This window comes from Oryzias latipes (genome assembly GCF_053564925.1).
Source record: "Oryzias latipes strain Hd-rR chromosome 1 unlocalized genomic scaffold, Olatipes_Hd-rR_3.1 chr1_Y".
In the NCBI taxonomy this organism is placed as follows: Eukaryota; Metazoa; Chordata; class Actinopteri; order Beloniformes; family Adrianichthyidae; genus Oryzias; species Oryzias latipes.
The window spans coordinates 7,842,639-7,854,998 of record NW_027616335.1 but is presented as its reverse complement, the minus strand read 5'-3'; positions in this window follow the sequence as shown (position 1 = coordinate 7,854,998).

The window sequence follows — 12,360 nt, the reverse complement described above, 5'->3', positions numbered from 1 at the left end:
ACCCACTATCCCTTTTGGGTCACCGGAGTCTGTCCCATCTACTGTTGGGCAAAGGCAGGGTACACCCCAGACAGGTTATCAGTCTGTCACACAGCCACATAATCGCTCCCACACACTCACTCATAGGGGCACTTTAGAGTAAGCAATTAACCTCGGAAGCATGTTTTTGGACTGTGGAAGGAAGTCCACACATGCATGGGCAGAACATGCAAAGTCCACAAAAAAGATCTCAGCTGCGATTTGAAGCAGGGCCTTCTCGCAGTGAGGTGGGAGTGCTGACCACTGCCCTGAACTAAAATGTTGACACATCAGATCAATTAAGATTAAAATCCCCTTTTAGGTCATCATATCTGTCAGATTCCCAGCAGAATACACTTCTAGTGTGATACACTGAGTGATGAACAAAACATGTAAACTGCCTTGTGCTAAAATTAACTTATCAGCTCTGGGATGAGTAACATTTCTAGAAACCACAAAGGAGAACCAAACGCAAGAATTTCCTTTACAAATCTTTCCTCAACATGAACATTCCTGATGGTGAGTGTTTAGTATTTTCTTAGAATATGTCTGAATTTCAGTTGGATTTGCTTCAAGTCAATGGCAGCTCCTAACTCACACCCTCATTTCAAACACTTCCTCCCAAGAAATATGAAGTCTGTACCCAGGAAGCCACACTTTGGCCACCCAGCCCGGCACTCGATTTCCTTTGAAATGGGTGGAAGAGCACGGCCGTTCCCCCGTTGAACATCACTTTGAGTGCATGTCAATGAGGTGCAAATGACAGGAGTGCATTGTGAGATGAGCGCTGAGTGGGAGTGCCATGTGACACTCCTGAATGGGCTGCCGGGGCTGGCTGGGGGGAGAGGATGGTAGCATCTACAAAGGCCCATTGAAAGGCTGCAGACTAGGTACAAGACTGGCACTGGTCCTCCTTCCCTTCCATGGTATGGCAGGAGGAGGCCACTGCTTGGTACTGAGTGAATGGAGGGATTATTTTTGATTGAATTGGAGAGAGGAGGTTTATTATCACTTCCTCCACTCTGTTGATGAGCATTATGTCACCATGTCTTTTGTTATTTGCAACTTTGTCTTGTTCTTGTGGCTGAAAATGTTGGGCCATTGTGCTTTTAGCACCACTTTTCACATAAATGCACAATGAGGTTGTGCTCAGAATATGACAGTCATTCATTCTGCGCCAACATTGCAGGATTTCTTTGGGCAAACTGAGCTTTATTCTGCCAGATACTAGAAGAAAGAAAGAAAGCAGTTTGTTTCCATCTCAGTTATTTATAATTCATTGCATCATTAAACGTTTTTATTAAACAATTTCAAGTCTTGAAAATGGGTTTTATTGAATAAAACATCTGATGTTGTGCGATTTTGAAAAAGATCTTAGAAAACCTCTGACTGTTTTCTAAGTTCAGTCAAAACGTTACTTCTGTCTTATTTTGGAAGTAAACAATTTAACATGTTTAGTGTCAATGAGGCATAAATATAAAAATTAATTAAAATGCAAGTATTGTATAATCTTTAAAAGAACCCCTCAGATGCTATTATATAGAAAAAAATAATTTGTGAAAAGAAAGAAACAGCAAATTTCAAAATGAAAACAATCCATACTTGTTTTAGTTTGTATGCTGGATCTCAGAGTTGCTTTATTTTTTTTAAAATTTATTTTACATATTTGTCTCCCATACAGGTTAAAGTCATGTAATTACAATTTAAAAAAGTTGGTCCCTAAAAGTAAATCTGCTTGTGCATCAGCGTGTAAAAAAAATAAAAATGCTAAAAACACTGTAGTTTCATCTATTAATAGTGCAGAATAAAACATGTCCTGTCTATTCATTGTTCATTGCACTGTGTTAAAACAGTTCCAGTAATTTCAAATAGACTTATAGCACAGGCCCAACCTGTTTCAACAGTTTGTCTAGTTTTAAAGTTTTTCACAATTTTCAGATCAGAATGAAATTCCCAAAACTATTTGTTCAATCTTCACATCATGATGTCACTTGTGCACATCATATAAGCAGTTTCTCACTTCTTTGAACAAGTTGCAATTGCTTTGGTACATCCATGCAAATGATTATGAACAATTCTCTGCTCTTTGCTACATTATCAATTGTTTATGTTATATTGATCAAAATGTATTATATAGTTCACTGTGCAAAAGTCTTACTCCTCAAAACACCTAGTCATTAGTTCATCGTAAAAGTCATTAACTGCAAAATGGTTGACCAAGTTGTCGTAATGTGACAAACATATTTCGCTGCATTGCAAGAGAGGATATTCGCTGTGATGTGGATGAGAATTTGTGTCCTAACATACAGGAACGACAAGAGGTGTAGGAAGACCACACCAATTCCTACTGCACTGCCTGTACTGTTGGACAGAATATTGTCCTATCTCCCTTTGTGTTACTGTTTGCAGTGGGTTTTTTCTATGTTGGTATGACATGGTCTGTCAAAAAATTACAACATGAACAATAAAAGTGTAAATGTGAATCTTGTCCAGTCTCTTGCAATCAAACAAAAAAGGTGTAACTTACATTTTACAATAATTGTCATCAAAACTTTAGCCATAGTTTACATCAGAACCTCCCTCTAAAGTACACAGTTATATTGACAACATGACTAAGTAATTTGACTGTCTTGTTCGTAGACAATGACACAAGGACTTGACATTCTGATGGCACTGACACGTTCAATGACATAAAGACTTAGTTTTGAGAGATGAACTAAAGATTTTGAGAAAGTTACAGGCTTTTGCAAGAAATCCATAGTGTTTTGCTGTTTGTACAAATTGTTTTGAGAATTGCACACACGTATTTGCAAACTTCAATTCTGATCTGAGAATTGTACTAAATCGACTGAGAAAAACTGTAAAGTGTAAATGTGAATCTTGTCCAGTCTCTTGCAATCAAACAAAAAAGGTGTAACTTACATTTTACAATAATTGTCATCCAAACTTTAGCCATAGTTTACATCAGAACCTCCCTCTAAAGTACACAGTTATATTGACAACATGACTAAGTAATTTGACTGTCTTGTTCGTAGACAATGTCACAAGGACTTGACATTCTGATGGCACTGACACGTTCAATGACATAAAGACTTAGTTTTGAGAGATGAACTAAAGATTTTGAGAAAGTTACAGGCTTTTGCAAGAAATCCATAGTGAGAAATGCACACACGTATTTGCAAACTTCAATTCTGATCTGAGAATTAAGCGACTGAGAAAAACCATAACACTAGAAGCCTCCACTTCTCTTCTGGAAAATTCTCTAGAGTGCACTGGTTTACATTGATGTGTATTTGCCTCCATCTAGTGGTAGCTTTATCAAACTGCATCCACCTTATAACCCTTGTGCTATCCTGGTCACTTTAACATTGGGAGTTGGGTCATGTAGACCCACTAGACAGTGCTGTGAACCTTTTTTCTTCAAGGATTTGATAACCTCACTGGTGTCCATGGATTACATGAAATCTTTCCACCTTTTTCCACCTTTGTCAGGGTAGGAATAACACGTGAATGTGAGGGTGGGGTCATCTAAGATAGCACAAGGGGTGAATATCCAGGAGATCAATAAATGTCAATTTTCACTATTTTAATTTGGCTATACTTACAAACCCTCACCTAATCCTATTAGATAAATAAATAATATAGTAGAAAAACGTGTTTTGTCAAGAAGCCTTGGACATTGCTTTCATAAATATTATGCAGTTTAGGTGTTCTTCAGACAGGTGTTCTTTTTCTGTGACATCAGAATGAGATAAAATAGACTGACAGTTCGGACACCGTGACATTTCTATTTTGTAAATGTTGGCGAGGTAACTGACATGAAACTGTCTGACATTTAGAAGGGGTAGTTAGTTGATAAAGGTAAAGGGATCCGTCAGCTGGACTGCTGATCGGCACACACAGAAGTTCAGTATTGATCCAGCAAGCAGTCAAACTTAAAATGAAGGTACATGACAGGACTGCATCTCACATAGAAAAGTAGACATGATGGCACTGAGTAATGATAACAAGATGCCAAAGTTGCTTTCAAAGGCATTTCTGCATAGTTTTTAATGGAGTAAGACGTAGGTGGTAATTCGCTTTAGGCTGATGTGTCTCTTGACACAGAAAAGGACTGTTTAGCATTTTATGAGCTTGTTGAAATAACCAGCAAAAATCTACAATTATTTTCAAATTACTACCACATATCTAATACATGATGTGTAATACTTATTATTGTTGACTGAAATGATGAAAAAATGTTTACTTAGGATAATCAACAGCACTCTATTTTGTTACTTGACAAAACAATCTGCACTTGACTTTGACAACTATGCAAAAATATAAAATTAAAAAGGAGTGTGATTACATATTGTTCATTTCTTCCCTCTCCTTTTTGAGTAATAAATCAAACTCTTGACTTTAATTACTAATAATTAAATTTGATGACTGATGTGACAGTTAAGAGGATGGCATCAACATCTTTGTTTTATACTCAATGCATTTCTTTTTTTTCATTCATCTTCTTCTGTTTATTCCCTTTTGGGGTCACAGGGCTGCTGGAGCCAATCCTGGACAGGTTGCCAGTCTGTTGCAGGGTAGAGTGTCCACAATCACACACCCATGCGCTCTCACCTTAACACCTAGGGACAATTCAGATAAACCAATTAATCTATGAAGCATGTTTTTGGACAGTGGGAGGAAGCTGGAGTCCCTGGAGAAAACCCACAGATCCACTGGGAGAACATGCAAACTCCACACATTGATGTCCTGGTTCTGGTCCCCCAGCCGGGACTTGAACTGGGGGCCTTCTTACTGTGAGGCAAGAGCGCTAACCACTGCGCCACCGTGCTGCCCAATGTATTTCTTTATTTGTGAAATTCTTGTATTGTTTAAAATTCATGCTTGAAATAAATCAATATATCAACCTATATGGTAGACTTTTCTTTGGGATCTCATGCTCCTGATTTTTGAAACAATGGCAGCCATTTCATGGTTCATAATTCTGTGATATTTTATTGAGATTCAACATTTCAGGTGTTAATTAAACATCTTGGTGGTATAAGACAGCTTCTTGTTACTACAATGCAGCTTGTTGGTGTCATAAGATGCAGTGTAAACCTTTTTTTTAAAATTGAAATTGTTTTCACAAATTCTCAAATTATATTTCAGCAGTTCTGTTGATTTCCTAATTCATGCTAGATGATGTCAATGTTCTCCTAACTTAAACCAAGTCATGCATAACTACACAATAGAAATTTGGACCCCTTGTAACCTTTAATATCTCACGATTGTCATGATTGTGAAGGAGGTTTCATTAAAAAATCTTTTGAGAAGGTTGATTTTGACATTCATCTTTGGTGAATAAATTCATTAAAACAAATGTACTCAAATCCCTGCAAGTCTTTAGGTCTATAAACATGTTAAATTCAGTAAAAAAAAGGATAAAAAGAAAGCTAATTAGAATGTTTATTTCAGGTGCCAAATAATTTACTGTAATTTCACAAAGAGATTTATTTTTTCTGGGGCACTTGATTTGGCATATGAAGATTTGGCATATGAAATGCATCATGATACATCTGATACATGTTTGGAAACCTGCACGGCTGTCCCTGTCTTGAGTTTTCCCATGCTCTTTAAAGGCCCAGTATGTCATTACAGTGTGGGTCTTTGCACTGCTGAAGCTCTAAACCTGCCTAACATGGGGTCAGAAAGGCCAGCATTCTTTCCACCACAAGTCAACTCCTGCTGCTGTGGTTACAGATCAGCCACAGTCCAGACTTTGTTCAATGTTTACAATCTGCTTTGACTGAAAATGAAAAGGACATCCTGCATGTCGCGTATGTGAGAGAGTCAGCATCTCCTGCAGTCTGCGTGACATTTAGAGTCAGCCGTCAGCTGCAGTGCATGTTTTGTAACAGGAGAGGTCCACAGTCTCAGGGCTCTGCCAGGTCTCCCACTGAGGAGAGCTTTGCAGTTTGGCCCGTGACGAGGCGGAATATCCAGTAACAAACACAGGCCAGATGGACGTGAGAGTCTTTGAAAGTTTGAACTGAACTTAACTGTGACGAATACACATCAGTTCTCTGCAGTTCTCCGCTGGGCTTGTTTGCATTCATTCATCTTTATTAAGTATGGAGCCCCTAAAGGAACTTTGAAGAAGAAGAAAAAAATTCAAGTAAAAAAAAATATTAACTGGTGCGCACCAGTTAATTCTTTTAATCATTTATTTTAAACTTCCAGGGCTTCAATGTTCCTTCAGGGGCTTCGTAAATAAGCAATACCTTTTTTTCTTTTTTAGGTAAAAGGCTTTTGGTTGTAAACATTGCAACAAAAAACCATCTTTTTCTGCTTTAAAATACTTTTAAATTATTATTATTGTGTTTACCATGTGACTGAAACACCTTGATAGGCTGGAAAATTGTGGAGCATACAGCTACTAAATGTGCCAGTTTTTTTAAAATGTGTCTCTGCTCTTAAATGTGGACAGGATGGCTAAACTATTGTCAGGGAAAGTTTAGTTTATTTAATGACAAAGTGCTTAAAATAGATGTTTGCGGATCTGGGTCACGCACCGCCTGTGTCAGGGTGTTGGCCACTCATCCTCTTCCTGAACTTTTAAAATAACCTGCAGATCTGCCCACTTGAGTCCAAAGGGTTATCATTCCTCTGTCTTTCTTCACAGCATCACCACTGGGTTAAAGGAAGGGAAACTGTGATATGAGTTTAATAATCATTTCTTTGTTCTTCCATGAAAAAGATAAAACAGAGGATTTCATTTGTTATCAGGCCACTCCCTGCCTATCTCTGTCTGCTTCCTATGTCTGGAACAATTAACATCCGCCTTATTGTCGTTTTTCTTTTCAGTAATTAAAACTGAAGGATTTGCTTAGTGAGACCAATTTCCAAATAATGTTTTTTTTATGTCAATGCATTAAAATTGCATTTATTTTTTATGAAATAAATAAAAATAGAATAAAAATGCAATGACTTTTATCTTCGTTACAGATAAGGTTGACATCCTGCTTTTATTAAGACTGCTTGCCATAGTTGTGTCTACACTGATGAAAACAACAGTCTGTGGAGGTTTTGTGCATTTACATGAACATTTTAAAACTTCTTTTTTCATTTTTTCAAATAATAACTTGTCAACACTTAACGTAAAATGATTTTTTAAAATTACTTTTAGAGAGATTGGTGTTTGGTTTTTAAACTATATCAAAGTTTTATTTAGTTTAACCCTTGTGCTATCTTGGATGACCCCACCCTTACATTGACGTGTTCTCCCTACCATGACAAAGGTGGATAAAGGTGGAAAGATTTCATGTAATCCAGACACCAGTGAAGATCACAAATCATTGAAGAAAAAAGGTTCAGCGCATTGTCTAGTGGGTCTAGATGACCCAACTCCCAATGGTTAAGTGCCTAGGATAGCACAAGAGTTAAAAAAACAGCTTCGTTAAATTTACAGAGCCGTTTGCTATAAGAATTTAGTCCTATTTTCCCTTTCATTGCAGTAATGTAAATACATTTAGGCTGACCTGGTTTGTTAAATCTACATAAAGGATATGAAAGACCAAACATTTCATAGAGAAAGTCTCATAATCAAAAAAATCAAAATAACACTTTTTTTTAAATTCAAACAACGGTGTCTTCTGTCTGTTCACTCTGTGAAAATAACAGAACACAAATTGCACACAAAATGTCCTTGTTTTACTCTGAGATACTGCAATAGGTATATATTACAATTTATTATATAAACAGAGGATGTGTCCGAATTCCCACCCTAATACCTAACTTAAAAAAACGATATATATATACCCTGGATTTTAAAAGCAATTCGAACACCATGCTCACTATTTCTTTTTTTAAAGTGCGAATATGACATGAAATAAAAATCGAATCAATGTTCAGTTTGTTCAGGTGGAAACAATGATAGTTTAAAAGAAAAATACATTTAAATAATTTTTTTTTTTTGCAAAAATGATTGAAATGCAAGCCATTGTGTTCTGTATTTGCCAATATAGTGAGCATCAATGCACACTGGTTTTTCGCAGAATTTGGGGAAATTTTCTAGGGCACTCGATTTTGGAATTGAATTCTGACAGCACTACAAAATCGTGAACACACTATATTGTTCACTGTGTAGTAAGTGGGAAAAGAATTCAGACATAAACATTATTAACCCTTGTGCTATCCTAGGCACTTTAACATTGGGAGTTGGTTCATCTAGACCAGGGATGTCAAACTCATTTTCACTGAGGGCCACATCAGCATAGCAGCTGTCCTCAAAGGGCCAGATTTGACTTATACATGTAACTAAATGCACTGACAAATAAATGTAACTAATCCTTAATGTTAAATAACTCATTATTTATTTATTATAACTTTTTGAAGTGACAATTACAGTTACATGGAAAACATATGTTTGCTTGTTACTTTAGCATAAATCCTTTTAAATTTGATTCTGTCAGGTTAGGTTATATGGACAGTGTTTAAGCCCTAATGTATAGTTGCCCAATCCGATAGTTTAAGTTCAATTCCCCCTAAATATGAATAAATACACACCAATTTTTATTTTTATTTTAAGAAATTAAAAGTTTTTATGCTCTCGCGGGCCACATAAAATCACATGGAGGGCCACATTTGGCCCCCGGGCCTTGAGGTTGACAGATGTGATCTAGACCCACTAGACAGTGCGCTGAACCTTTTTTCTTCAATGATTTGGGATCTTCACTGGTGTCCATGGATTACATGAAATCCTCTTCACCTTTATCCACCTTTGTCATGGTAGGGAGAGCACATCAATGCAAGGGTGGGGTCATCTAAGATAGCACAAGGGTTAAAATGTTACAGACTGGACCTGTTCTCCAGGTTGCACCTCACCTCTCACCTTGTTTGGACACTCCACCTTTAGACTGCCTTAACCGCTGGCCCACCTACCGTATATGCATCTCGGTAAAGATGGATATACGCATAAAATGCATTTTAAAAAATGCATAAAACCAGCTCCTGGTTCTGCACAGAGCCACAGGTCTGTGCCGTTATCTAAGACGTATAGTTTATTTAAACCAAAGACTTTGACCAAGTGACTAAAATCTCCACTTTTGTGTGTTATTTGATAGAAGAATGAGCTTCTGGGTCACTTTTTTGTACATTTTAATCAATTTACTTTCTAAATTTTAACTTTTAAGAATGTTAAGCCTCATTAGATAATACAAGTTTGGCAAAAAAAGAAAACTGACAAAGAGCCAAGACCTTGTTTTGAACAAAGAAAACAACAGCATTTTTCTTTAACATTAAGGCATTTTTGTTGCACCATTAGAACAGAAAACCAAAAACGTCTGTCTAGAAAACACATTAAAATTGAAAATTTGGATTAAAACAACAACACCAAAAAGGACAAATTACGAGAGAATTCCTAAGATTTTTCACAGTTGTATCAAAAAGAAGTATTGCCTGATTTGCAAATTAAGTTTACCAAATACATTTGTCTTGAACAAGATGAGGGTTTAATTTCAACAACAATCATTTAGCAATGTACGAATATGTTTAGGGATGTGTTTTTGTCCTATTCTACATTGTCATCATCCCTAAAAGCAGCATCACTAAAAAAAAGGTCAATTCTTGTGTTTCCTAACATTTAGCTATAATATATTTATAACTTTCTAAATAACCCAAAGTACCGGTATATGAAAGTGAAATTTTTAGTAGAAAATGATTTCCAGTGGTCTCTGTTGTGCGGATCAAAACAGTCAAAGAAATTCATGTTAACAATAGAAACCCAGGATTTTATCCCTTCTTGTCATTGCATTCATCTGTTTGGAGATACAATTACATATAATTATCATTCTCAGCCACATTCTTTTATAAAATGTAAATCAATGTAATACATATTTTCACTAATACATTGAAACACATTATTTAACACAACTAACCAGAACTTTGACGTTATGTCTAAAGTAGAACATAACGTTCTACTTTAGAACTTTTCAATACATTTCTAATGCAAATATTTTGCATTAAAACTATATTGAAAGCTTAAAAAAAAGAAGCAAGTAAGGCTTCGCTTTTTGATGAGCCACTTTAAAGATGAGACAAATGGCAGCCTGTGAGTGGACACGTTTGATAGAGAGCTTTGAGAATGTTGCAGCTTTGAGTTTTAGGGAGGACAGATTTGGCTCAAACACACTAACAAGGCTCCTTGTTACATCAGCAGACCTCCAACCACCAGGACTTGTTGCGCAACAGATGGTGTGATAGTGTATACAAAGAAGAGTGAAGCTGAGACAGGGGCAACAGAAACAAAAGGGCAGGAGAGGAAAACGTGACCTGGAACTAACTTTAAAACCTCTCAAGCATTGCAATTAACTCCACTTGCTCTCATTAGCATTTAAATGTGTTCACCTTGCTTTTCAGTAAAGGTGATGACTTTTTCCCCCCAACTTTTTCTCAAAGCAGTGAACCAAAATGCTTTCCATTCAACAGCATAAGATTTTTTATGTAGAATCTGTATTGAAATAAAAATAAAAACTACACTTTACTTAATTTTTAATGCAATTAAAAATGTAGGAAAACTTTTCTGTTCCACATCAGAGATACTGTTTTTAGTTTAAAATATTATTTTTCTACATGATAAGGTCTGAAGGTATAAAATATATAAAAGGACCTATTTCATACAAAATTGAATTTTTTGAGCTTTTAGGTGCATTGTAATGTTAATTCCACACAAAAAGAAACCCCAAAGCGGTATCTTGATCCATTTTTTAGTGTTCCTCTAAAAACCTCTGCTCTGAGCACCAGTCCACAAAAATGTGTTTCTTAAAACTTGATATCACAAAGTGAGGAAAAGCCCCTTCCAGGAAGAGTCTGCACTGCCAGTACCACCCAAAGGTTAACACACACACCCACCATCTTCTCCGTGGAGCTAACAGTGTTCGACAAAAACGCTTCCCTTTTATATGCACGATATGCACATTCGTTTTTTGCAAATGTTTGACTGTTTTTTGTTTTCGTGGGCGAGACGCAGACAGGCTGCCCAGGCTGGCTATGGGTTGACATCATGAAATGGTCGGGACCCACAAGGAACGAAAGTCATTTAATGAATTTATGCCTTTACTAATTTTTTGCCTTGTTGAAGCATGAATTCCTGTAACATTTCTAAATTTGAATTGAGCTGGATTAAACTTTGTGCCCCAGAGGTTTCAAAGAATCGTTGAGAACTAATTAAGTTGCCTTTTTCTTTTTAGCTTTTAGTCAGAGAGGATTATGTCTTTAGGTCTTTTCATGATGCTTCATGACTTGTTAAGTATGTTTATTGCAACTTTCTTTTCTTTTTTAACAAATTAGAAAATTATCTCTAATTGTTGACTGTTTAAATTCAAAGAAATATCCAAAGTTTGTAAATTACTGCTCCAAAAAATATACATATTAACCCTAATTCAACACTATGCTAATATGCTGTTATGAGTAAATGTCCATTCACAGAGAAAATGAAAATCAGTGTATTCAGCAAAGCCTTGCGTGGAGGTTATAGAAGCGTTTTTTATGCATTTTCAAATGAAGCAGCTGTGAATCAGTTAGGAACCCAAATCCCTTTTTTATTTGGGAACTGTTGTAAAGTAAGAGCTGTTTGCAGCCACTGCAGTATCCCTTGTGCTTTCCTAGGCACTTTAACATTGGGAGTTGGGTCATATAGACCCACTAGACAGTGCTCTGAACCTTTTTTCTTCAATGATTTGTGAACCTCACTGGTGTCCATGGATTACATGAAATCTTTCCACCTTTATCCACCTTTGTCATGGTAGGGAGAACACGTCAATGTAAGGGTGGGGTCATGGGATAGCACAAGGGTTAAAATAGCCAACATTAAACATTTAGAACAGTTTACACAGGGCTAAAAATAAGAAACTTACGTAATCCATCCTCATTACTTTATGTTGGTTCAATATTTTTGTTAGGAGAGATTTCTATTTACTGAGAAATGGACCATGCTCATTCAATGCATATGCAGCTGACTGACTTGCTCCCCTCTTCACTGGGGAAGAAAGTCAGTGTATGCATATATATTCCTGTGCATGCACTGACTGACCCATCCATGAAAAGCCACTTTCTTCCCCCTTTGTGGTCCGTGGCTGGGCAGCAGAATGAGAGGGAGGTGTGCAAAACGATGGACAATACAGTAACCCAGAGTTGGCTGGGCACACAATGTGAGCTCTCTGTGCCCTGGTGGAGCCACTAACAGAGAGGCTTTTCTCACGATCCAACGGCCTCATCGATCCCACGCCAGCATTACTCCGCACTTGAATTCTGCAGATAATGTTAACTTGCCGATCACATCACCTCAGCTGAAACTCCAGACAT